Source organism: Cydia amplana, chromosome 2, assembly GCF_948474715.1.
Source record: "Cydia amplana chromosome 2, ilCydAmpl1.1, whole genome shotgun sequence".
In the NCBI taxonomy this organism is placed as follows: Eukaryota; Metazoa; Arthropoda; class Insecta; order Lepidoptera; family Tortricidae; genus Cydia; species Cydia amplana.
This window is the reverse complement of record NC_086070.1, coordinates 11376571-11400334: the sequence shown is the minus strand read 5'-3', so window position 1 is coordinate 11400334 and position 23764 is coordinate 11376571. Positions and strand designations below refer to the sequence as shown.

General features: G+C 35.8%; 1 protein-coding gene across 1 annotated transcript in view; it reads left to right on the top strand.

Moving 5' to 3' along the window:
• Positions 1-23764, top strand: part of LOC134658310 (neuropeptide SIFamide receptor-like) — a 116975-nt gene that overhangs the window by 11872 nt on the left and 81339 nt on the right. The window lies entirely within an intron of this gene.

Genomic DNA, 23764 nt, shown 5'->3' with positions numbered 1-23764 from the left:
ATTAAATTTTACTCACGTCTCTTTTCACTGAAGCTTGTAAAAACAGATTACAGTCGAGATTTCTTTTCTTAAAGACTTTTAAGCTTTGCTAGACAATTTGTCTTAATCTAATAAGAGTAATAAGTGAAGTCTGGGGAGTAAAGAATTGGTTTTTCTATAAGAAGATACATTTAATTAATAATTTGACGACACGTCTTATTTTCACGTGATTTTCAGAAAACTACGAGTACCTACCTACTTTTACTGAATATGCCCTTAAACGGGTCTCCACTATTAATATTATATCATGTATAATCGACGATCTTCAATTCACAGTAATCGTCCTACAAAGTTTTATGAGATATTCTTATTCGTTTCTTTCAGCAAAAGTTTGAAATTGAATTAAGTTTCGATTGACATCAAACGTTTATTCCCGTTGTTACTCCCTTGTCGATAGCGTAATTACTAGTTCTTTGTCTATAAATTGAAATCTACAAGTCTGCTCTCCTAAGCCGAATAGTGCTATCTCAAAAACAAATGATTTTGAAAATGGAATTCTCAGTAATAGAAACTAAAGTATAAGTTAGCAATGAATTTTCTTTTGAGATAGCGCTCTTTAGCTTAGCAGGGCAGAAGTCCCGTGTCAAGCGCACTGTGTTCAATGGCAGACAGGGCAGTGGGTCAACAGCATCTTTGAAATTGCCATGCGACTGATTTGCTGGTAAAGTAAACTTTGCTCTATTTACTCGTATTTTAATTTAGTTCTGAGCTGCCGTAATTTAACAACAGAATATTCCGAATGAACTATCTACAATCAGAAAATTCAGAATATCCTCCTCTCGCGAGTGGTACCTAGTTGTTAGCACTCTTGTTATAGTATTACGCTGTCGTAAATACCCGTTTTAAGTTTTTCCTAGTTAAAATTACTTTTCCACAACTCTATTGTGATAATGATAACTGTTTAGAAATAAAACTGAATTAGTGTTAATTACAGATTCCTACATAATGTCAAGTGATACTAAGGAAGCGCGCTGTCAATATTGACCGAGCTGTAAGTCCCACATATGGGTCGACCATTTCGATCTGTTCGTCTTACCCGCAAAAACTCCGAAACTGGGCCGCCTTAATTGGTACTTGTTCCGCACCTGGCTATCCATCAGGTTTTTAGAACTAGTGATTTGATGCTTCCACTCTATAAGATAGGAGTTCTGGGATTTTATTAATTATTATTGTCGGTCTCTTAGATGGCTTCACGCAAAAAACGTACCTATAATAAGAGCTTGACGTCGCAAAAGCTTGTTGCGAAAAACACTAAATTTGCCTTTGAATATACCTACCTCAACTCTTAATCAGACATCAGAGAAACAGTTCCCAAGGTAAGAATAATGAGAGACAAAAGACAAATTCATAAATTTAGTTTTCCTTTTTTTTTACACAGACGCCGTTGTGTCTATAAATTTGTTTGACAAAATGAGGGACGTTCGCCGTCGCATTACTGCCCCAATTATGACGTTTATTGTGTCACTCGTCATTTTATCAAGGATAGACACAGCAGCGGTATCAACGCCGCAGCAGTAAGTTCGCAACAGCAATGCAGCTACAGTTAACATCCGAATATCACATTTAAATAAACCTAGAGGTTGTCCCTAATAAAATCGACCGTCTCTGTTTATTCTAATTTAACTCATACGGAAGGTAAAGTTATTTAATATTTTAACATAATCATAATAACACCGCCCCAATACGAAAATTAGGGAACAGCCGGTATTACGAGACTTAGTTATGACCTGCCCCACTGGTCCACTGCTCGGCCGTTTACACCGCTCCTGCTATGTATGTCGGAGCTTCCTCAGCAGTTGGCCCAGTTTGACCAAATGTTTGACTAGTCTATACATTGTTGTTCTAATAATACGAGTAAGATACCTATATGATAATTTCGACCTCTTACCTACCTTACCTATAACCAATATACCTGCAGATTTAAAACGGGACGACATTGCTGGGAACTTACGTGTAAACAATGTAATACTCGTAAGTGGGCGAGTGTGAAGTCAGGTAACATAATATGTCTCACGTAGGAAAATATGGGTGGTTTTGTTAAAAGATATTAGGTGACTTACTATAAGTAGGTCACTTGTCAGTCCGTTAAGTGATTCTGTAAGGGCTCACGTCACAGCGTTTGGTCTGCATATGAATATTATGAATACTCTTTACTAAATATTTAAATTCAAAGAAAAAATAAAGGGGCTATTCAAACTGACTGCAATATTTGACTGATTCTCTATTTTTAGACATTTTATCTGATTTCGTGTACCTATAAGTATGTATTTAGATATTCCGTTCTTTTTGTCAGAAAATCAGTTATTTTCAAATATTTTTATTCATATATAAGGACATGGCATTTACTGATGGTTTATCTTAGCTGTATATGTACGAGCAAAATGGTTTCTTGCTAAAGTAAAGTAGGTTGCCTCAATATTATTCACAGCAAAAGTGACTCGCGTTTTCTATTCAGCCCGCGCAGAGCTTTTAAGCGGTCATGGGTTCGATTCCCGGTCACCTACTTAGTAGTTTTGGCCCCAAATAAGTTAGGAACGGATATCCGTAATATCCCTTTTGCGAAGGTTTGATTTCTTTTTCCAGTTTTTTAGGTCGTAGGTCTCTATGGGATTTTTAGAGCTTCCGTTTTGATAACGCAATATGTTGACATTCTCTATTGAACGTTTCGATTTCACTCAAAGTTATTGTTACTATTTTGAAGACTTTCTATAGGTAACTTTTTATGGATATCATGCAAGATCCCCTTAATTCAGAATTAATGTACTTACCTACTTTTCTGTTTTACGTCTAAATTGGAACCTATATATAACTTAGAATGTAGGAGAAGCGCTGGTGGCCTAGCGGTAAGAGCGTGCGACTTGCAATCCGGAGGTCGCGGGTTCGAACCCCGGCTCGTACCAATGAGTTTTTCGGAACTTAAGTACGAAATATCATTTGATATTTACTAGTCGCTTTTCGGTGAAGGAAAACATCGTGAGGAAACCGGACTAATCCCAATACGGGCCTAGTTTATCCTCTAGGTTGGAAGGTCAGATGGCAGTCGCTTTCGTAAAAACGAGTGCCCACGCCAATTACTGGGATTAGTTGCCAAGCGGACCCCAGGCTCCCATGAGCCGTGGCAAAATGCCGGGACAACGCGAGGACGATGATAATATTAACTTAGAATGTAGTTCCACGTAGTAGGAAGCACATGTGCAATAATGTATTGCAGAAATACCTGTGCTGCGCTACGAACATACGTCTTGACCGGTCATCGACTGAAGGTACAAGCGGAACGAAAACTCCTAGTTTGACACTTTTGTTTTATTTCTTATCGTTAAGTTTTATGGATTTTAATTTAGTGGTTCTTCTAGTACGGCTTAGCGTTTAAAAGAAATGAAAGTGTAAGACATGCGCAGACGTTTCTCCTGTCTCGCCCTTTGTCTTATAAATATCATACCTAAATCATAATCTAACTATTAAGATACGACTAGGGACAATAAGTATTAAACTAATTATGTTGTACATATATTTTAGTGCTACCTCACTAGTGCTTTTAGTGCTTTTGATGACTCTGATGGTTTATAAGTCGCAAACGAACGAAGTCAAAACTTTCTAAAAAAATTGATACCTAAATAATGAAAGATTGTAAAATTTCTTTTCTTCATTTCTTTAGGTGATGGGAAATAGTTATAGAAGTTTCATTTCAGAGTTTCATTTGCACGTCAATCTATCCATTCTAGGTATACTCGTAATATTATTTGTAAGCATTCCTCATTTTAACGGAGGCAATAATGTAGGTACAAGTGCTAGTGATTAATTAAATATTAAATATGGTGATATAATATCGGTAAGTACGAAGCAATTCCTAAATCATAATAACAAATGTGACTCCTTGAAGTAAACTTATTAATTAAGAGCAGTGTCTCTTTCATCAAGTACTTGAAATCCTTATTCATATATTTTTATCGCAACTATAAATATCCGATATATTATCTTATATTGACTCGAGTCATTCTGACAACTACTAAAGATAATCTAAAAAGAAATAATAATGTTCGTTTTATTGTAAACACGATTATAGTATTTTAGCATTAGGTATGTTACAGTATGAATGTCATAAACTGATCGATAATATCGATATCAACTTACAGGCGTATTCTGGCTGCGTAAGTGCGTAGCCAACATGCCAATAGCTTAGGCTTCGTAGCGATCGAAACGCAACTGCCATTGTCGCATTAATATGGAAGACACAAAGCGTTAATTCATAATCTGTTATTAAAATCAGAATACGCCTCTGTGTACGCCTCTTGTCTTCACAGTATTTAATCATCAGATGAAATTGCTCTCTTCTAACCAGGTATTAGTAATTACTAATAATATTAGTAAACACCTATAAATAATCTGGTCCTAGTGGGTCCTAGACTTCCTAGAGTCCTAAGTTGACAAGGGATTTCACTAAAAACTGTTCACATTTCTTATAAATAGTTTTAAAACTAATTTGACATTGATTTGGAATTACTGCTAGTGATGTCAAATACCTACTGAAATCAAAAACTGAAATGTAAAATTTCGAATATGATTCCAGACTAAGAGTCCTATTTGAAGTTTAATTAATTATGTATATAATTATAAGTATATTATAATTATAAGTCATTAATTATGCAAGTATACATATTTATTCTTACTAGCTATTTTACATTGTTCACAAAACTTAAGACCTCTTATTCTTATAAAGTAATTTTGTGAGTACTGCCATTCTTTGACAATGTATAACTTTATGCTTTAACTTTAATACTTTAATACGATGATAACCACATGGAAATAAACCAAGAAATCAATTTAAGTTGAAAACGACTTTTTTCACTTCTGTCCTTTACCGTACTTCCGCTAGCGTGTTCCCGCCTCTCGTTGCTAACTCAATCTTACGTTTTATATCATAAAGCTTAATTCGCAATAGAAAATTAACGTGGCTTAACACTTGAGTAAATTGAAAGCAGTGAAAGCCTCGTAAGTCTGAGTTTTATTTGTTCTTTTGTTGCACACAGTTAATAGGAGTTCTAATACAGTTACAACTGAAAATCAATCAATAGAAGTTGACTCCTTTTATGTCGGAAGTATAATTGAGAAAATTGAATCTGTATTGTGGCTGGGAGTTTAAATGGAGGAATTAACTTTTATATTGTATATTATTTGTGAAACGTTAAACAAAGACGTTAAGTGTCGGTGACTTTGTCATGGGGCGTTGATATTTTGTGAGGCAAACAAATCTAAGGAAATAATATCTTACATGCCCTTGTCTCGTGTATTATTAGCATCTCCCTAGATAGGTATTAATTTTATCTTCTTTTTATTGTGTAGTACATCACGATAAAATTGCGAGAAGTAGAAAATTCGCAACGAGTGGCGATAAATTGAAACACGACCGAAGGGAGTGTTTTAAATCGGCACGAGTTGCGAATTACCTTTTCGCACGTGTATTGTACAATGTTTTACAGTACATACGAGTATGGCCCTTGAAATTTTCGACATACGCACGTATAAATAAAAAAATACGCACGTATAGTGCTGGTTACCGCACTAGGGCGGTAAATAGGCACCATATATACCTACTGTAAAATATATTAACAAACTTGTATTTAGTTTTGTCCAGTTACAAAATTTCTACTAAGTAAATGGTATTACAATAACGAATGAATTAATAAAAACAAACTTAATTAACGTTAAATAATTTTTATAACTAGATAATCCAAATATTGAACAAAAATAGCTTATTTACCTGGAGTAAAAGTTATATACTTACAAGAAAAAATGTTGTCTTAATGGTCCATGAAAAAAATGTACTGAGTACCAAAAAATCCCACGGGACGCGATCGCTGTTTGATTGAAGAAAGGAAAAACGTGATGTTATTTTTAAAAGAAACGTTTTTAGGGTTCCTTCGGTACCCGAAAGATGCAACCGGAACCCTATAAAATTTCCCAAGCGGTTTAAAACGACCCAATGGGCATATACTCGTATAGGTTATGTTGTTTGTTGACTTTGTTTATTGAAGTGACAACATACATCAATGGAATACATAATGTGTAGAAGAAGTATAAATTCAAAATATTGATTAGCCAGTATTATACAACATACTCCCCCGTAATCAAAATTATGATTATAAACATAAACCTATACCTTTCACACAATTCTGATGCTTTGTACGAGCTAACGGCTTAGTTAGCACATCAGCCCACATCTCCAAAGTAGGAGTGTAAATGACATTAACAATATTGTCATTTAATAAATCACGTATGAAATAAAATCTTGTATCTATGTGCTTGGTTCTGTTATGGTGAACTGGATTCAGTGCCAGTTTTTGCGCAGACTGTGAATCATTATAAATTGGTATAGTAGTCAACTTACCAGTAAGTTCAAACATCAACCGCCTCAGAAACACAGCATCCTTCGCCGCACTCGACAAGCTCATAAATTCCGCTTCACTTGATGAAAGGGCTATGGTGGACTGCTTCTTACGCTCCCAAGAAATAGCGCCACCGGCCATGGTGAAGAAAAATCCTGTGTAGGAACGACGATCTACAGGACAATTGGCCCAATCTGCATCAGCATAACCGTGTAGACATCCACCGCCTTTCCTGTAAATAATGCCCAAATCGATAGTGCCTTTTAAATACTGCAACAGTCGCTTTGCGGCAATCCAATGACTTTTGTCATATTTAGTGTTAAATTGACTTAAATACGATGTCGCATAAGCGATATCTGGTCTCGTATTTACAGCCAAAAACATCAGTGACCCAATTAATTGCTGATAACGAATTGTTTACATTACCATCTTCACACGGCAACAACTTTTTTGCTTCCAATGGCGTAGGTACAGACTTGCAATCCGACATATTAAACTTTCGCAACAAATCCTTAATGTAAGTTTCTTGAGATAATTTAATCTCATTAGGTTTGCTACTAATATTCAAACCTAAATAATAGCTCAACGGGCCTAGCACTTTTAAGCTAAAATAATTCTTTAAGTCAGTTATGACGTTGTCTAACGTTTTATTTTCTCTATAGAATATGACAATGTCATCGACATGGAAGGCGAGTATTATAGACTCGGTACCAACCTTCTTAGTGTAAACGCATGCTTCCGAAGGAGTTTGTTTAAAACCTAAACGATTTAAAATTTCGGTTAATTTTTTAAACCATGCCCTCGGTGCTTGTTTGAGGCCATAAAGCGAACGCTTAAGTAGGCATACTTTACCTTCTTGTCCAGGTGTAGCAAATCCCTCTGGCTGACTCATATACACCTCTTCCTCCAAATCTCCGTTTAAAAATGCCGTATCCACATCTAAATGATGCATCTTCATACCTTTTTCAGCAGCCAACGCGAATAGCATGCGTAGTGAAGAATTACGAACGACTGGAGAGAAAGTTTCAGAATAATCAACACCATAAGTTTGATTAAAGCCTTTGGCTACAAGCCTTGCTTTATATTTAATTACGTCACCATGTGCATTTTTCTTCAGCTTATAGACCCATTTGCAAGGTATGACCTTTTTATCTGGTCTGTTAACGAGAACCCAAGTTTCTTTTTCAATGAGTGATTGGTATTCATCTTGCATAGCTCGATACCACATATCTCTATCTTCTGCATTCATAGCCTGCGAATAGCTTGTAGGTTCATTCATCGTATTAAGGGATGAAGACTGCATGCATACACAATTGGCAGCAGGTTTAGGGTTTCTGGGCCTCAAATTATACCTTGGTTCAACAGCTTCAGTATCATACTCTTCATCTTCTGATGAATGTGCAGAATCATTTTCAATTTGATCAACTTCATTATTAGCGTTGTACCACGGTTCTGCAACTTCAGAGTCAGAGTCAATATTTTCTGATACACTTGTGACAGTACTTGCCTGAGGTGTAGGTTCATTTGAACTATTTGACGAGTTCACTTCTGAACTTAGAAGAAGAGGTATAGGTGATGGTTCATTTAAATCAACACCAGACTTATAAATCACCTTTTAAATCGCGAAAATGATTTTCAAAGAAAGTGACGTCTCTGCTTTTCACAATTTTTCTGGGATATCTCACGTCCCTGAAATAATAGCTTCGTGGATCTTCTGAATATCCGACGAAAATATGTTCAGACGCTTTCATGTCCAGTTTCTTCCGATGGCACTCGGGGACCTGAATAAAAGCTCTACATCCAAAAACGCGTAGATGAGACAAATTTGGTATCTTACCATACCACTTCTCGTACGCCGTCTTGCCTTCGAGAGCACGATGAGGTGATCTATTTTTGAGATACACCGCCATCTCTACAGCATCTTGCCAATAGGCCTTAGAAAGAAAACTTTCAGAAAGCATTGATCTGGCTTTCTCTACAATAGAACGGTTCGTTCTCTCTGCAATCGAGTTTTGCTGTGGGCTATATGGAACTGTAGTTTGGTGTTGAATTCCTTGACTTTCTAAATAGTTCGAGAATTCACCATTAACATATTCTTTTCCATTGTCACTCTTCAATGTCTTGATTTTGGCTCCAGTTTCCCGCTCCACAGATAACTGAAAAATACGAAACTTATTCTTTACTTCAGCTTTTGAAGAAATAAAGAACACAAAAGTCATACGAGTAAAATCGTCTATAAAAAATAAAATATATTTATTGCCTTGAAATGAAGTTTCAGGCAGGGGACCACAGACATCTGAATGAATAAGTTCCAAAACTGAGGTTGACTTTTTGTGTGAAACCTTTTTAAAGGGTTTTCGACTTTGCTTACCTTCAATGCAGGAGACGCATGGTTCCTTGTCTACCGCTGTGTAGTCGACGCCTACTGCATGACCCTTTTTTAGCTGATCCATTCCAATGCGGCACAGGTGACCTAAACGTCTATGCCAAAGCTTAAAGCTAGAATCATCGGAGTGTGACTCAAATGCGGATAATTGACGAGGTGGGTTGACTGTACAGTCTAATGAATACAGTCCACCACAATCAGAACCATGTAAAATTACATCACCTTTACAGGAAAAAGCATCAGAATCATAAAAGTTACAACCAGTTTTATCAAAAACTACGCTAAAACCTTTATCAACCGCCTTCTTGACTGAAATAAGATTAGACTTCAAGTTCGGTACGTGAACTACATCCGTAATCTTCTTTATATCAGTATTGTGACCGCAACTGGTAATAGAAATATCTCCGACGCCTTTGCTGGGTAATACTTCACCATTTGCAATAGTCACGGTCCCAGTTGAAGAACCTCTTACGTTTTCCATCCAATCTACTCTTGACGACATATGCGCCGAAGCACCAGAGTCAATAAAGAATTTATCATCTTGAAAGCCGTCATTAACATTCAGCGCACATAGAGAATTCTTATGATTAACGGGTTTTCTCTTCTTATCCTTCTTATGTGGACAATCTGGCCGCTTATGTCCTGGCTCCATGCAATCATAACAGACTACCGGTTTCTTTTGTTTCGATTGAGGCTTGATCGGGTTCATTCGGGTTCGAAAAGCAGTACTAGGGTTATCTAAGGCTGGCTTATTCAGTTCATTCAATAATTTCGTCTTAATAAGGTCTACAGTAATGTCTATATTCGAGTTTTCTAAAGCCATTACTAAAGGTGCATATTGAGAACTTAAGCCTCCGAGAAGAATTGCAGCTATTGAAGCATCTTCCATAGTTTTGCCTATATCGGCTAAATCTTGCACAGTTGACATGACAGCATTTATGTAAGTCTCTATATTAGAGTCAAAATCATCAAGGCAGTACCTGTACAGCTTCCGTTCGAGGCTTATACGCCGCCCTAAGCCTTTGTCCTCGTAAGCGGACGCCAGGGCATCCCAAGCTTCTTTAGCTGTCTTACATGACCTTACATGGGTAATAGCCATACCATCTACAGTGAGACATATTTTTGATAACGCCTTTTGATCGTTACGCAACTTCTTCTCGGCTGAGATATGATTACCTTCAGGGTATCCGATGACGGTCTCCCATAAATCTTCATGTATGAGGTACATACGGATTTTAAACTTCCATGATGAATATCCCTCTCTGTTTATTAGTGGTTTTATTGCACTAAGAGTATTATTTGACATGATTACAGCTGTTCCAATGTCAAAACAGAAAATATTGGAAAATTTGTGAACTGTTAAATCTTCACGGATTTTCACAAAATATACACGCACATATTGTAAAAACTTGCCGATTCACTTTTAATGCTAGAATACGCAGTTTTAAACGTGTAAATCTATTTAAAATATAAATTCGTGCTGATAACGAATGTTGTTTGTTGACTTTGTTTATTGAAGTGACAACATACATCAATGGAATACATAATGTGTAGAAGAAGTATAAATTCAAAATATTGATTAGCCAGTATTATACAACAGGTTATAATAAATATTTATCAGTCTTAAGAAAAAAAACCGGACAAGTGCGTGTTAGATTCGCCCATCGAGGATTCCGTACAAACTTAACTTAGGTATTTATGTTGTATTTTTATTTTTACAAATTTATAGTTTTTAGATTTTTCCCTGGAAATACTTTTAGTTTAAGACGATATTAGGCAGTTGTCCCACCAAGAGCGAGTAAGCGATTAGCTATCGGCGATTTTTTCGCTCAAGAAACGAACAAAAGATAGGGATCCTGTGTTACTAACACAGGATCCCTATCTTTTAAAGAGATACATATATTTATAGTTCCTCGCTGGCTGTTTACACTACCAGCGAGAACACTCGCTCTACTAGTTTGTCGCCGAGATAAGAGCGATGAGATAAAACTAGCTCAGCGGTACTCGCTCGGCGCTGATCGCTTGGTAGTTGAACTCAAGCTGCGAGACCAATCAGTGGTGATTTTACAGCGTGGATTTCAGTGCAGATATTTGCTATGACTTTGAACAAAACATTTGAGCTGTCATTGTTGTCTAGTTCAGACGACGATGATAATGAATTTTTCTCAAAAATGGCCGGCATAGTCGACGTTGCCGGTTAAAAAATAGGTCGCGAAGTGCGTAGTTTATGGTCATTCAAAAAATTAAAAAGTTAAAAACATTGCAGTCTCGATTTCGGGACTGCAATGTTGCATACAAATTCCATTATTTAACGAGTTCCAAACTTTTTAAAATTTTAAATGACCATATTAAATGAAGGCATAGGTCCGTAATATTATACGGCCAAACAGATGATCAGCACTTATTATTATAATGTTGGTACCGCGACTATTTAGATGTCTCAAATACGTTGGCGTATTTTCAGCAGTAAAATACACTTCTTTTTTTTTAATGGCGGCAAGCAAATCTTTTTAATGGTTTTACTTTTTTCTGTGAAAATTAGAATGTAGCTTCAGTAAAATATTTCTATTTCTTGCACCATTTTTGAGAAAAGCACTATATATGACTCGGCTGGAAGGCTACTTGCTGGCTTCGGATTCAATTAAATGGACTCCCAAGGTCGTCCATTTAAAACGAATCCTCAGCCTGCAAGTAGCTACTTCCGAACCTCGACAATAATGTACTATTGTAGTATAGTGGCAGCAGCAATTCTAAATAGACGAAAGAAAAAAAGGAATAATTTCAACAGACTGCGACGACTGCGACGACTGCGTGTTCGGCTGCACTGTTCGAGCGAGTGAAGCGAGTAATAGCCCGTCGCACTCGAACACTCGCCTATAGCCGAGCGACAAAACTATTGAAGCTAACACTCGCTTCTTGCCGTTCGCCCACTCATTTCTAGTTTATCGTTCTACTCGCTTATAGCTCATCGCTCTTGGTGGGACAACTGCCATACTTGCCAAATTTTATAGTTCTATGACAACGGGAAGTACCCTATAAATTTTGATTCCCTTGAGAGTGTCACAATATACGTTTTTTATATGTCCGATGAAGTACGAGTACCAACTCGCGCTTGAATTTTTTTCAGAATAATGGATTACTTAGATTGAAAGAACACCTACTTGTTTTCAGAATTTAAGGATTTGTTTTTTTTTGCTTCTCCTTGGCTGTCCTTTACAACGTCGTAGGCATGTAATCCTAATAGCGCTGGCGGTTCGCCAAAAAACGCTGCAAATGTTGTTAAAGGTATGAAAATCGGTACGATTGATCTATAGGACATTTGAAACAATTTGACCCGAAGCACCAACAAATAAAAAAAACCGGCCAAGTGCGAGTCGGACTCGCGCACGGAGGGTTCCGCACCATCAACAAAAAATAGAGCAAAATAATCGTCTTTGTTGTATGGGAGCCCCCCTTAAATATTAATTTTATTTTATTTTTAGTATTTGTTGTTATAGCGGCAACAGAGATACATCATTTGTGAAAATTTCAACTGTCTAGCTATCGCGGTTCATGAGATACAGCCTGGTGACAAGACGGACGCACGGACGGACGGACGGACGGACAGCGAAGTCTTAGTAATAGGGTCTCGTTTTTTACCCTTTGGGTACGGAACCCTAAAAAACGAGAGGAGTTATGACGTCATCTTTTTTTGTATGGAATTAAAAAAGAAATACACCCAACCTACAGTAATAAAGATGTAGAAATAAGGCCGCTTAAAACAATTAACCTTTGGCTGGACGACCAAGTCACATGGTTAACTTGTTTCATATACTTTTTCGAACCATTTGGAATTAGCTATAGGTATTCAAAAGAAAAACTATTTTTTTTCTCGTTGATTTATTGAAATAGACAGGCGTAGTGCACTTATTTTATCAAATTTCGTGGTATCACGAAGATGTCATAAAAGTGGGAATGACTATAATATTAACTTTAAAAGTCCCCTCAGTCTAACATGTTTTGGCCATGTATAGTAGGTAGGTACTATTATGAAATACTTATAATTAAATAATTAAAACTTTTATAATCGAATGTCATTTATCATAGCTAGGTAACTATCTAACTATCACACAAAAATGCAAATATAAGGCATAAGGTAATACTTATTATTTTTTAGCACTTTGAATCTCTTCTTTTTTACAACTTTCTGCGACATACTCGTATCCCAAAAACTACCAACACAATAAGAAGCAACCTTCGCGCGAAGCCGTCTGAAAAAAACCTCAAAACACATACAACACAGATCTAGAGGATTGCTAGAAACCGCGATGTGACCTCTATGATGATGATGATGATGATGATGTGACCTGTATAATTATAAAAAATTGTAACGCAATTAGTTGCTTCCTTTGTACATTTTATAGCTCCTCTACACGATGGGCCATCGCTGGGCCAATGAGTTGGCCATGCGATGGTTGGAACGCAACTACACGATGGCGACATTCAGTTGTGAACGGACCGGTTTCCAAGATGGACGTGGAAGCATTAGCCGTTGCAGCAATTTATCTATACGCCACGTACCAATATTTTCTTCAAGTAATTAAAAAAAAATGGCGTAGAAGCTGCAGGAGTTTTTTGATGATACATACTTCCCGAAAAAAAATCGATGTTAGATTTTTTTTAAAGAATTAAATTAATTAAATATCTTTTTTAATTTCATGTTACCATACAATTTGCTTAAATTATTTTAGATAATATTATAATTTTGTTAATAGCTTACTAACATACCTGTGCAAATTGTGCAGTGTAGGTAATTACTATGTGTAGTTAGATATGTATCTAATATTCATTTATTTAACTATTAGTATGTATTGTTATATTTATTTATTTAAATTGTAAATGTACTGTCTGCGTAAATTTCCTATTCTTTCATTACTTCCATAATGAGGCCACGTACTCGTCATTTTTAATAAAAAAAACCGTAAATTGATACTGAGCGCAAACGTCCACACTCGACCGCGTTCGAGCGCGCACTGTGGATTGGGCCACGTGTAGATGCGTACCGCCATCGCTGGCCCACTACCTTTGATGTGTGCCGAAAAACCGACACCGCGGCCATCCCATCGCCATTCGCCGCGCGGCGTTGGCTTATGCAACCGACACCACTACCCTCTCTACACGTTGGCCCATCATATTGGACCACTAGATTGGGCCAACGTGTAGAGGAACCATTATGATTAACAATATCACATGAGTTTGAATACTAAAGTTTTATACGCCACGAGTCGGACTCGCCACCGAGGGTTCCGTTCAAATTTAACTTTTATTTTTATTTTTATAAATGTATAGTTTTCCGATTTTTCCCTGTACTTTTAGTATAAGGCAATATTATTTGCCATATTTCATAGTTCTAGGTCAACGGGAACTACCGTATACTTAAAATAGTGATTCCCTTGAGAGTGTCAAAACATACGTTTATTGCGGCATCAGAAACGGCCATATCTTTTTTTTTACCTTAACTTAGACGAATGATTTTTTCACAGCTTCAGTGGACTGTAGACCTTAGTAATATAGTTTTGATTTAAACTCGATACCTCCACGCATTTCCGAGATAAAGAGTCTTGACAGACAGACGGTCGGACGGACTACAAAGTGATCCTATAAGGGTCCCGTTTTTTCCTTTTGAGGTACTGAACCCTAAAAATGAGACTGACGATAACTTGGAAAATCCATTTTCTTCCTTATTGATGATAGTATCTTTTGAGTGAGTTCTTAATTAAGTAAGTACTTTTTTGGTAGAACATCGCATTTCCAGTTATCTTGTTTCTTGTTCCGCCCCGTTTTTTTTAGCTAGTTGTGGGCTTTGAATCGTCGTGTTTTCATCTTTTCAGAGCTAGGCCTTTAGTTCGAAGCTTTTGAATCTGTCGTTAAAAATAAATATGCTTGGAGTAGGACATAAGTTCAAGGTCTTGAGAAGTCCGAAGAGACCTACTGAATTAATTGACACACTTTTGCAATCAATCGGTCTATTCACTCTGAACACGATGCCTCATATGCTGATTTTACATTGACAGATATTGTAGGTATTTGTATAGAAAATACGTACAATATTATACTATAGAACTTTTATATTAGTTATTACCTTATCCGGAATTGCAACCGGAATTTTTATCACATCCTTATCCCGTAAGTGTACCTACGCCACAATGTCACAAATCAAAAGCAAATCGTGATCAGATTTTAAACGTTAAATAAAAGATTATTTTTTCTTTATTTCTTTCAAAACCATTACAAAATTACAAATGTTATAATGGATGGTATATTCTTGTAAGTTATTTGAAAGATAATCTGTTCTAGAAACACCGCCCTTCCACATCTGTTAATTAAATATTTTGAAAGATTTTTCATTAAGTAATCTTAACTATGTTATAAGTGGAATCATTAATTAATTAAACCTGATTATAAAGATTATTTAACTACATGAAGAGTACCTACGTGGTGACGGCGTTATTAAACGCAGTGTCAAAGTCATTGCTCATTAACGATAACGACCCAAAACTTAATTTTCAACTATTTATCTTTATGGCCTGAACTATTGTAATTGGCTTAACGGCTAAAGTTTTCTCTATTGACACGCGACGAGTTGCCCAACTTGCCCAAGTTACCGGGCCCCTTGTTTGCTAACGTAAGTCTAAAATCATAGATAATTTGCAGCTTTTGAGAAAAACAACTAATGACTGGAACATGATCGTTGCGCGCTCGCCTCGCTTTCAACTCGCTCGCAAATCGATAGTGGGCCTCCGCTCTTAATTTGCTGCCGTCTAAATACAGGATGTAACAAAAATAGTAGTCAAAGGCATATTCGGTATTGTGTTCTGATAAGGAAAAAGTAGAAGTAGTTGCTTGGCTTAGCATTTAGCAAGCTCAAGGCTACACTCTGGTGACCCTCACGTACCTATACAGGGTGAAATTTAAGTCGTGATCAGTAATATGTTTTTCTAACTCCATAAACAACGAGCAATTTAATGTCCCTACTCTTACTAAAATCAGACAAGATTTTTTTAATTTTTTGACAGTAAAAATACATTTAAATAAAAAATCCATTACATAAGTAATTCAAAATGTAATTTTATTTTATTTTATTTTTATGTTTATTTTTTGTTATTTATTTTACTTTTACAAGTGGAAATGTGGTATTTAAACAGCTTTGTATGATATTTCAAATGAAAAATTAAGGAAAGTTTATTTCTAACTGGGACAAATGACAAAATTGATGTCAATGACAGTTCCGATTCAAAGAGGCGATTCAATTTACTAATTTAAATATCTTAATAAGCCGTTGTAATATCCTAAATCCACTTATAAAAGTAAAATAAATGACAAAAAATAAACAAAAATCTTGTCTGATTTTAGTAAGAGTAGGGACATTAAATTGATCGTTGTTTATGGAGTTAGAAAAACATAATTACTGATCACGACTTAAATGTCACCCTGTATAATATTATGCCAAAGGTACGATTAAAAAAAATATGGTGGTTCCACTGCTGTTGCAACTTTTGCTATTTGTTACGCATCTGTAAGTGACACTGGACAATCATTCTGGACATTATATTGTGTAGAATCCGGTAAAAAATGTAATGTGTTTTCGAACGTCACGGTAGACGTGGTGGCGGCACCACTGGCACCAGCAGTGATGATAATCCATATTATATGTGCGGCTTTTAATTTTGCAGTAGGTATATGAGGGTTATCTTATATAAATTATGCGGTAACAGTGATACTATGTTTTGTGACTTGCATGCCAGTTTGGCATTTCACCTTGTCGTGATCCATTTTATGAGCACAATTTTGACGCAGCGCAGCACAACAAGCGCCGCGGGTATACATTCGACAGGAATACGATGTTCTATTTATTAAACTTTACATATAAGTTAATAGTATAACACCAAAGCACTTGTCGGTTAACTGAACTACGCATACAACTTCATGTAGCAAATGTTCATTTAACTAAATAAACACACTCATTTGAAACTCCTAAATACGTTTCAATTAAGTGACTACACTTATGGACAAAATTTGGGGATCCATTGTAAGTCATTATTAAATAATGACTAACAATGAATCCCACTTTACACCCACCTTCAAAAATCCAAATCCTCATTGCGCACCTACCGTATTACATTGTCATAATTTATATACGTAGTAATAGAATTACTTTGTGTCTAACAGAATTACTTCACCTCTTGTTCTTGGCAAGGCCACCCACGCTCAAGCGAATAGGCCAAAGAAGTTAGCCCATTCTTACTTTTGATATATAGCGATGGTATGTATGTGCATAGATTTTAGCGCCTGGACGATCAACATCGTCTTCTTCGATTGTCAAAATGGCAGGTACACTGTCAAGGGAATCAAGATTTTGCAGGTAATATCATCTACAAGTACAGGGCAAAATCTAAAAACTATAAAATAAAAGAAAATAAGTTAAATTTGGACGGAAGTCTCGGTGGGCGAGTCCGAATCGCATTTGTCCGGTTTTGGCGAATAAAAAAATATAGGAATGTCGTTTTATTTTCTGCGAGTAAATACCTGGGAAACAGCTTTTTCGGGGAATTAAACGTAATTTCTCATCTTTGTGAATTTCATATTGTAAATTACATAGATATCGATAAACAACGGAGATTGGTCTAAATATACTACTACGAATTATTTTAAACATCATGGCTATCTAGTAAAGAGAATATTTCGGGGAAACGTTTGAACATCATTCATTCAAATTGTTAATTAGTGAAACGTGCCTAAAATACTTCTGGAACACTGGTATATTGAGTTATAGAATCATCTTAGTTCTTTTCCGCTCTTCCAACATATGTGAGATAGCACTATTTATACTGATATACAAACGGTATTATATTTATTTTAATGTTTAACAAGCAGAAACATCTGCCACCGTTGCTATTCAGAGGCCGTGAGTTCAAGTCTCACCCAAGACAGTAATTTTTCCACTTTTAAATTTATTGTAAGGTATTATATTTATCAGTTACTTTGTCTTAATATTTACTTACAGTTGGATCAAATACTTATGTAAACTTTCGCCTGTGCTTTAAACCGTGCCTCATACAGCACCCTGAAACACTATTATGGAGACGTAAGCAGGATCAACCCTACACACACAGTAAATTTAGACGCGGCGAATGATCATACCTATAACAGTTCCTCCCACATACGTAAACTCAATTTTATTTATATCGTGAATGATTATTATGATTTTAAGCGGATAACAGCCTGAATATTAAATCCATAATATCGACGGTGGAAAGGAAGAACCCCTTAAGCGACATTTAGTGAATTGTACAGGAGAGTGTTTCAAAGTTTTCTTTTTGAGAAAAAAAATCATAACTTTTTTCCTATTTGAAATAGGTAAATGAGTTCTTAAGACGATAATCTTATTTAATTTTTCTCTATTTTATGAAATAAACATTTACCCCAAAATCTTTCAGGATCCTGAAAATGTTGTCGCTTAATTGAAAAGGTCCTCAAAATATTCCCGGAAGAACCATTTAAGCGACATCATCAGAGTACTATAAAACTCACTGAAGCCACTTACCTTCTTTAACTTGTCTCTAAGATATTCAATTAAGCAACAGTCGTATGGGCAGTTATTACGTGCCAATTTGAAGTGGTATACCAGAAATTTGAAACTAAATCGACACTTTTTTGTGAATTATAACGCTAGCTTTAATATTTTTTTAAACTATTTCATATTATTGAAAAATTTAGAATATATTTGCGGTTAAAAAACGCTATATTGTGCGTTTTTTAAGGAGAAAAATAAAATACTTATACGAAATTAACGTGTATTTTTATTTTAATAAAATAAATCTACTTCTAACAAATAACTCTTAATTAAGTATGCACTTTTTTGAGATCACAGAACAGAACATAATAAAAACAACACATTACTTGTGTGGTAATTATTTTACATAAGCATAATATCATGAACAATTTATAAGGTATACTTCGGACTTGAAAACAAATATCCTCGCCTAAGAATACGTTTGTGCTGTAATCCATCTTAATCGCACACAAAATGTATAATATAATAAAACCATCCTCATACGTCGTTTTTATTTCAATTATACTTCAAAGAAAGGTACCTATACATAATGGAACTCTAGTCTCATATAATCACTACGATAGTTAAAACACAGCTAAAACTTAATAATAAAACAAATTTTACGTTAGATGTCGTACATACCTAGTCGAATCAGGCAGCGATCGGCGACACAACCGCCGCACTCCGTTGTTCGTCGCTGACTGAAGCGACCCACTGCATTCCATTGTATATGTAAAGCACCATTCGCGTGAAATTCGCGCCAAAAATTGTTCACTGTACCGACATCAAATAGATTAGAGCAACACTTTAACCGTTATCATACCATTTTCAATCTCCACTTAACCGACGTATCGCATTTATAAAGTATACTTTAAGCGACAGGTTCGGCCGCGGTAAGGAGTGTCGCTTAAAGCAATTAAATAACAACGTAATTTTTCGTAACATTCATTTAACCGACAATCGTTTTATTAAGCAGTTTTGAAGAACCACTTAAGTACAGAATTCAAGATATATGTGCCCGGAATAATCAATTAAGGGACATTACATCGGAAACGAACTCTTTTTTAAAATAATTTATACGACTGTGGTAATTTTAGAGTAGGATTTAAGTGACACAGATAATATTTTTTCACCTCAGCAGCTCGAACAAGGGTACTTTGCTACTTAAAAACAGTGAGCAAAATCGCATTTTGCTCACTGAGTGAGACAAAATGAGCAAAATGCGATTTTGCTCACTCAGTGAGCAAAATTCGATTTTGCTCACTGTTTTTAAGTAGCAAAGTACCCTTGTTCAAGCTGCTGAGGTGAAAATTTAATTGTTGGTATATCTTAAGAAAACATGAGTGAATAGAGGTAAGTGATGAAGAAGGAATACATTTTTCGGGTTCTCTAATATGTTCTCACTGCTGAGGTGAAAAATGTTGTGTACTACACGAGATCAAAGTTATTTACATCTCGTGCGCTTTTGAGTCCCTTACTACGCTCAAGATTCTAAATTAGATTCACTCGCTACGCTCGTGAATCTATTATAGAATCTTTCGCTTGCACGGGACTCAAAATAAGCACTCGAAGAAATATCAAACTTTGATCTCTTGTTGTACAAATAACTATATTCAAATTGTGTGTCGCATAAGGGGTGGTTTTTCAAATTCAGACCTCATTCGTGAATTACTTTAAGCGACATATAAGTCATCGGATCGCCGTGAAACCCAATTCAAACGACGACGCAGAAAAAAACGCTGATTCCAATGATATTTATAACTCATTTTCGACCAAAATGTCGCTTAAGTGGTTCTTCCTTTCCACCGTCGAATTATAATAGTGGTGTAAGAGTAACAGATATCGGTTAAGTTTTCAAAATATAGTACATAGTCTATATATCTCGTAGTCTAGGTTATACAACGAAGACTCAAATTCCCGACGTCCCGGTACCATTAAGTCGATTAGACTTAAAGTGACACAATGACACGACATCTTCAGACCAGTCGCGTGGCAACACCGTGACCCGGTGACCCAGCCGCGGAGTGCTGTCAAGCACCAAGATAAAAGCGTTCTTAAGATGGGACGAACTGTTGTTTCAAAGCCTCCTTTGCCTCGGGATATGCGGGAATGTTGGACCATGAAGATATTTGAAGGCTTAGTGTCCCGCAATCCTGTCCATTTATGTCTACTACTCGGCTGTTAAGTCTAAGGAATTTCCATTCGCTTAACAGCAAAACCGCCTGCATAATTAAATAATAGATTATGTACAGTTATAAATTTATATTACCTACACATTAACAATGATAACGTAGTAATGGAGACTCCATAATAATGATCACAAAGCATATGCAAAGCTAACCTAAATCCAAATTCGCGAATCAATAAGGTTCCAAGAAAGTAAATACTGAAAAGAATCGATCGCTGCAGCAACGGAACCAGGTCAGTGGTTCAATGAACCAAGTAACCTCGCCTTGCTAGTGCAGAATGTTGGAGCCAACACACCAACGTGCTTCGCCAATCCGGAGGTTGTGTTTAACGATTATGATGCATTTGGCTCATAATTATATCAGGAACCTTTTTTTCTATTTAGCATTTCATTGCTGTACCTAGAAATAGTAAAAACTGTTAAGGTGACATATGACTTGCAACTGCAGTTACTGCAGTTGCAAGTCATATGTCACCTGCCTCCTAAGCCAAGTAGCGCTATCTCAAAAACAAATGATTTTGAAAATGGAATTCTCAGCTATAGAAACTAAAGTATAAGTTAGCAATGAATTTTGTTTTGAGATAGCGCTTTTCGGCTTAGCAGGGCAGAGTAGCGCCGCTCATGCAGTGTTGTCTGTTACGGCAGCGGCAGGCGGGTATGTGGCGATATAGATGCCAATTTCCTTGATAAATTGAGTGACGGTTCAACATGCTGTTAGTAACTCATAGTTCTTTACATAACAAAATTCTTAATTAAGTACATATATTTCCCAGCAATTATCTAGGCTAGATTAGCTAGTAAGCGCTACAATTTGTACTGAACTAAAAATATTTATTATTTAATATGCGCGCGCTAGTTTTATGAATCTACAAAATATACCTATCAACTAGTTTTGGTGCAGCAATTATCGAAAACTAACTTCATTTATCAATGACAAACTTTTAACATTTAAGTAAAACGATTTAGACATAATAGGCGCGTTACGAAAGTAAGTTTTCTAGAACGAAAAATTTAGATAATAAATATTTTAGGGAGAATCTAAAAACACGACTTAAAATGTGGTACAATGTTAATTTTCAGGCAAGAATGTGTAGACTTAGGTATACAACTAACTATTATTGGCAAAAATATATTTACCTAACAAATATCGTAATTTATCGTATAAGTATAGATGCTTTATCCCTTACCTACTAACATTAATTAGATTACCAAATATTTTTTCATGTAACTATATTTTTTTTACCTAAATAAGCTTCTTCTAACTCTATACACTTAACTAATGTTTCTCTCCATTTATCCGACAGTTTAATACTTAAAAGTAAAATGAAGATGTAATGCCAAATATATTTTAATTTGATCAATGAATTTACCTAAATAAGGTCCCTATAGCTCGATACACTTAGCTTATGTTTCTCTCTGATCCAACCATTATTCCGATTTCATAAAAAAATCTGTAGGTATTCCTAAAATAGCTATTAACAATGCCACCACCACCAATGACTTTTGTATCGGTGGAAAATTATAGTTGCCTTAGCCATTTATTAAAATGTTGGAACTTGCATTAGGTTACATTCTTATTGCGAGTGCAGCAGCATTGCTGTTACAGCGTTACTGCTGCAGGCAGCATTTAGAAGCCGGAAACGGGCGTCAGTCAAAATTAAATTCTACTGAAAATCCACACACAAAATAATTACAACGGTTAAGTCTCATATTAGTGATTCAAAAAAATATTCAAAATCCGGAGATTATTTTGAAATTAGTTGCAATTGGAATTGTTTGGATTTTATTATACGCGATGATAATATAATCTGTTCAAATTGTTGTGCTTAGTTATTAGTTGATAAAATATATATTTTCTAAAATATTGTGCTCAGAAAGTGTAACTGTATCGTTTATCCATATTATCGTCGCGTTGAAGTTTCCAACTACCGCGATTACATAAGTTAGTACGATAGAAAATTGAATTGATATCCCACTCAATGACCCGGGCGGGCGTATATTTCACTACATATTGAAGGCAAGATTTGTCCAGACCGATTTAAGGATTTTAGCTAGCTATGAAATGAATTTTGGGAACATAGACCCTTTCCAAATGAATGCCTCTCTTACATTCCTAAATCCATAACTTTTTGGTTGGCGATCAAATCCAGCGTTAGGGAGAATAGGCAACTTTTATTTTATTTAATCGAATAATTTATATACATAATGCTTCAAGAATACCTAAGCGATATGCCTTAAAAATAGTTTTATTATCGTTATTGACAAATAAAGTAATAGATGGCTGCATAATGATTAACCCTTAAATGCATGATTTTGCATGAAGTGTAACCTATATTCTCAGATTTGCTGTTTGTGATATGTTTATGAGGAAGTCTCAAAAAAGTTAAATAGGTTGATAACTTACTATAACATATAATATGTGGTATTATGACTTTTTAATAAGTAAGTATAGCTATTTTTGGAATCCAAAAGGTGATTCATGTAAGTATATACTTGTGCATAATGATCAAATGCGTAGAGACTAGCTTCTTATAAAATTCTTTTAGATGATTCGGAAATGTCAGTAGGTAGGTATCTAAAAAAACTGTCTACCTAATAGGTAATAATCAACACTCATCATACAGTACCAATTTTGAAATGCTACGACCCTAAATTTCCATGTTAATTTAACTTAGTAATTGCGTTCATATTTTATTGAAGTCCGTTTTATAGCAAAAATAGCATTGTTAATACGAGTATTGCGATAGTTTGAAAATGTGGTTGACTTTTGTTCGTGATTATTGCCAAAGAAGTTTTGCGGTGCTAGGCAGGGTTCAAGGTGACATTTCGTCTATTGTTACTTGGTAGTTAGGACGCTAGTTCGCATTCGGGATAAGTAGACTCTCACACTGGAATTGCCCTTGACCCATCCTAAATGTCGCTATTTGTGGGGGCCAATCTTGTGGGGGCGAGTCACCGTCTTCTACCGGAAATTAAATTGATATACCGATTTGTTAGGCAGCCGTCTGGTTTTTTATCTCATATCATAGTCCAGTCTCTAGGACTAAGGGCCCGATTCGGATTTTGTAATAGATATCTATTAGACATCGCCAAGATACGATAACGATATGTTTAAGTATAACCTGTCAAATTTGACATTTCCGCGATTCTGGAGATACTTTTGAACGATTTCCACA